Source organism: Chenopodium quinoa, unplaced genomic scaffold (genome assembly GCF_001683475.1).
Source record: "Chenopodium quinoa cultivar QQ74 unplaced genomic scaffold, ASM168347v1, whole genome shotgun sequence".
Classification (NCBI taxonomy): domain Eukaryota; kingdom Viridiplantae; phylum Streptophyta; class Magnoliopsida; order Caryophyllales; family Amaranthaceae; genus Chenopodium; species Chenopodium quinoa.
The window spans coordinates 1200923-1206472 of NW_018745546.1; positions in this window are offsets into that span (position 1 = coordinate 1200923).

Sequence of the window (5550 nt, forward strand, 5' to 3'; positions counted from 1 at the left end):
TGTTCAAGATGTGTTTATAGCATATCACAATAGCTATGTTAGTATGATTCTAAATCAATTTCTTCCATTGTGACATCATTTTTTGGTTTTTTTTTTTGACATCAGCAGAATCCTAAATTAATCCTAAACTAGAGCACACATTAGAACATTAGGGGTAGAACCATACAACAACTTTCTATTCGAAAACTAGAAGTATTCGACAGGGTAGGACGTTTATTTTTAGAGCCACTCAACCTGTAAAATAAAGAGTTGGTAAAAACCGAGGAACTTACATTCCTTGGAGAATCACTTTTCTTTCTAGCTCTGAAACGACGAGAGGAAACAAATATCATCACATTCTGAGAGGAATTGTTAGGGCTCGTAGCAGCCTTCAATGGAGAGCGGAATGGAGCAACTGGAAGGGGCACCGATGTACTTTCACACGATGACACTTGATTTAACAATACCTATGGTCAAATCTTCTTGCGTCAAAATTGGAGTTGTTTCACATCTATCCTGTCCTTTCATAAGGGTGTGACTAATCTCCATTGTTGTAAAAATTTCTTGAGTTTCAACATAATCCTTCTTTTGAGAATCAAGTACTCGAATTCTAATAAAATTTTTCTTGGAAGAGCAATAGTAGTGTTGTAGGGAATATTTCAAGCATCCCACACTTGAACCCCACTGTGATCATACACTTAAGTATGGTAGCGTCCAAATGGAAGAAAGTTAGAGTAAAAGAGTCGTCAACAAGTTTTAGGAACATGTAAATGAGATCTCTAACTCCATAGTGGTCTGGAACCATAACTGAATATTCGAGGATGAAGGTACAAATCCAACCTGAAAGAGATTGAACTTGCCCTAAAAATAGGCCTCTATGTTATTCTTGTCGTATTCATATGCGCTTTCTGACTAACATATAATCAATGTATTAACCCTAAACCTGTTTGTCGATGTTGATTGAATATTAATGTACAAACAAATCTTTATTGGCGATCACTTGAATTAAAATCATATTAGCCTAAACAAGATTATTAAAAGTATTACGTACAAATTCCTTTTAACCATTAATAAAAGGCGTGATCAGGCAATAACAATAACAATATATCAAGCAACAATAATAAGAACAATAATGATCATACCAGTCATCATATATAACAACCATGTTAACAATAAAGCATAATATTAATAGCAAAATCCTAGGCATGATATTAACAAGATTAATAACAAACCCTAGCATGTCACCAAACATTAAAGATCAAAGCTTCATCCCTAACATGATACGAACATAATATTAAAAAGAATAGAAAGCATCATAAAAACATAAATGATATTAGAAATATTAGTTAATACCCTAAACATGATACTAGGAATCATGAAGACATCCTAACATGATACTAGGAATCAAAATAATCAAAGCATGATTTCTATATCAAAAAAACAATTAAAGTAATTAAAATTACTTAATTGGATGCCTCTTATCTCTTTCTTATAACAAAATACACGCGTTAGTAACTTTAAGGAAAAATATTAAATCAAACAATTAACTTAAATTATTGAAATAGAGATTTGTGACCAAACCCTCAGAAATTATCAAGCTTTCACGTTTAGGGCGAAGGCAACTTCGAACTTGGCTAGGCGTGTCTAGATTTTGTGAGTGTGGAATTTTGTAAGAGAAGAAGATTTAGGAAGAGGGAGAAAGAATAAGCTTCTAGCTTAAAGAGAGAGAAAGAATTAGAGAATTCTAGGTCCTTTGAAAACGGAGGCCAAGGACCCTATTTATAAAAAAATAGTCCGGAAACCGATAGAAAAGAAACCAAGTTTCATTCGGAATACAAAACCTCCTGTCGCGAACGATAGGAGCCAGCGCCAGACGACGGGAACCAGCGTCAAGCCTGGCGACAGGTTTGTCGCCTTGCGCTGAGTCAGAAATAAAACGCGCTTTGTATGCGAAATCCTGTTCTTAATATGATAAAACAGTAAATTCCACATTTATCAAATTAAAACCGGGTTCATCATAAAACACTTATTTTATTCCAAGTAAAACTCTTTAGAAATATAATTATCAATCCTAATTCCATTAGAATTTAAAAGAACCTTCTAGATTATTCTAGAAGATTAAAGTCAATCATAATAGCTTTAGGAATAATAATTAATAGGCCCTCCTTTTGATCATTGGGCCGCATATAAAATTCATTTCGGGCTCAATTTAGTATTTTGGCCATAACTTCCTCATTATTAATCGGAATTGGGCTTATAATATATCTTTGGAAAACTCTTTGTGAGCTCAATCCAACTACACTATTATTGGACCCTTATCATGGACTAAACTAAATTAGACTGACTATTTTCATAAATAGAGCATATTTTCAAAAACAGAAAGAGAGAAATTTTAATAAAAACAACCGCATCACTAGATTTTTCACACTTTCACTTTGTTCGATAATCAAATGACGTGAAAGGTATTCATCACTAGGTTTTGTTTTGGGGAGAAACATTTAGGTGTCTGATGCGAGAGCATGGACACTACTTTTGGGCTAAATTAACTATTGTTGACTTGATCAAGATTGGAAAATATTTGAGCTTAATTTGAATTATTTAGATAATTGTCCTCGTTTGTGGGATGTGACTTAGGTTGTATTTATTTAGTTACTATCTTGTAATTAATCCTTGCCTTTTATTTTGTATGGTTTAGATTTAATGAGGTTTAAGGTTTTATTTCAAGTACTAGTGCCTCCCTATAAAGGAGTTACTTTATGATGTAATAGAATAGATTTGTTTTGAATATTGAAATTATGAGAGTTTTTCTCTTCTTTGAGTTCTTTGTGATCTCTCCTTTGTGGTAAAATCTCAATCTTTATCAAACTTTGTGGTTGAGTAGATTGAAACCCTTGTTTCTCTAGACTATGTGACTAGTGACTCAAGTTATTTTGCTAGATAATCTTACTTTGTATTGATTATTTTAGCTTAGATCTTGATCCAAGATCATATATTTATTTTTTTTGCACTCAAAAACTCACATAAATTCCTCAAAAATAGATAAACCTACCTTCCTACCTAAAAAACACAAACCCGCAAATCTTTGCCAGATTTTTGGGACAGGGTGATGAATAGGTTTGGTACTAGCATGTTGGGGGTCAGGAGTAGGCAAACCAGTCAAAGCATGATATATGTCACCCATTTTATAGTCCGCATGCCATTGGTGAGGTAATTCAGAATTTAATTCAAATAATTTACAAAATTCTACATAAGTTTAACTAATATTCTTATTGTTCAACCTAAAAATTAAATTCGGCCCATTTCTACTACTTACAACTTGTAAAGAAGACAAGAATTCAAAAGTTAGTTCTCGGAATGTAGGATAGTACATATTGTTGATGTTTAAAGGTTTTGATGATGAGGAACTTAAACTACAGCAAACTCATTTAATAAAGGTTTGTCAAGTGTTTGTTTAGTTTAGGTGAAATTGATCTTGGAGATGAAAGAAGTAACTGAAACTAAGAAGACTTGAAGAAGTTCTTTATTCAAGAAGGTTATTCGAAATAGAAGAAGTGTTCCCTCACAAGAACTGAGTTCCCTAACAGAAACGTTCCTTTACAAGAACTTGAAGATGGCTGGCTAAGATCTTTGGAGGAACTTATTAAGCGTGGAGCCCAAGTAAACCTACCAGTACAGGAGTGCGGCGCAACAATGATTTAGTTAAAGATTTTATCTTCTAGATTCATTGTTAAATATGTTAAGTAGGATATGCATGAAGTCTATTAGAAGCGTGACAAGTTAGCTTGGCAAATAAATTAAAATCGAAAAAGATAAAAGATAGAATTCGAAAAAGATTTTATTTAAATGTTTATTTCTTAAAATCAGTTTGTTAAAAAGATATTATGCTTTTTAACTCAATCTTTCTATCTTATTTTTCGGAAAAGATTTTCTTCTAATGATTTACATAAAAACCGTGTATAAAGATAAGTTAAGTTTAACTTATTTATCCTTAAGAAAACCTACTTGCTATACAAGTAATACTTGTATAAATAGTATAGAAAAAAAAGAGTTTAGGTTTTCTGTGAGTTTTATGCGTGAAGAATTTACAGAGCTTTAATTGTGTAAGTTTGCCAAGCTTATCATCTTGTCATATTAGTTTCGGGTTTCATGCATAGCTTGCCTATCATATACTAGGTGTCTTTACTTGTAATTGGTTTGGGTTATTTGGGTGAGAGTGTTTTTGTTATCATTGCATACAGAGAGAGAGAGAGAGAGCTTCTGTTGAGAAGTTAACAAGATCTGTGCTTAGGGAGTACGAGAGAGAGTCTGAGTGTGTGACTTAGACTGGGTAGAATAGAATCCTATTCTACAGCAAGTTCGTTCAGGAACTTGTGAATAGAGGTTTGATTATAATAGGTTGTAACTTGGTGTTTGCCCTATTATAGTGAAATTGTTTGTGTACGAAATCCCTAAGGTAGGGTCGAGGTTTTACTTCTAGTTGGGCACTAGAAGGTTTCCTCGTAAAATCCTGTGTGCATTGCAAGTTCCTATTTTATTCTGTTTTATATTTGAAAAAGTAGTCACTAGGAACTCACCTAAAATTCACCCCCCTCTTGTAGTGTTCGTCTCAACTAACAATTGGTATCCGAGCAAGGTTCTCACTTGCAAGCAGATAACTTTGCTGAGTAAGTTCCTGGAGAGATGAATTACAAGGAGAAACTTGAAGAAGGGTACTCAACCCAACGTCCACTTATGTTCAATGGTAATTTCTATGCCTACTGGAAGAACAGGATGGAGATCTTCATCAAGGCTGAAAATTACCAGGTTTGGCGTGTTATTGAAACTGGTGATTTTGAAATAACTGCAACCAATGACAAACATGAGGTAGTTTCTAAATCTATTTCTGATTATGATAAAGAATATTATCAGAAACTTGAACTGCATGCTTTAGCAATAAAGTATTTGCATTGTGGACTTGGACCCCATGAACATAATCGTATCATGGGATGCAAGTCTTCCAAACAGATTTGGGATTTGCTACAGATAACTCATGAAGGTACTAACGAGGTAAAACTTTCTAAAATAGATTTATTGATGTCTAGGTATGAAAGGTTTGAAATGCAGTCTAAAGAAACCATAGAAGAGATGTTTACCAGATTCAATGATATTATTAATGAACTGAACTTCCTTGGCAGGCATATTCCTATTGATGAACAAGTAAGGAAGATCCTAAGAAGTCTACCACAAGATGAACGCTGGAGATCCAAGGTTACTGCTATGCAGGAAGCTAAGGATTTCACCAGTTTAATATGGAACAACTAGTTGGATCATTGATGACACATGAACTTCATCTGAGTTCCAATACTGAAAGTTCCAGAAGTAAAAGCCTTGCACTTAAGGCTCAAGATTTAGAAGAATCGGAAGTTGATGAGGAAGAGATGGCTATGCTAGTGAGGAAATTTAAAAAGATGATGAATAATAAGAAGTTCGACAGGAACAAGAAGTTCACAAGTTCTAGAAACACAACATGCTTCAGGTGTAGGTCAAAAGATCACTTCATTAAGGATTGCCTGTACAGGATGGAGAGAAAGG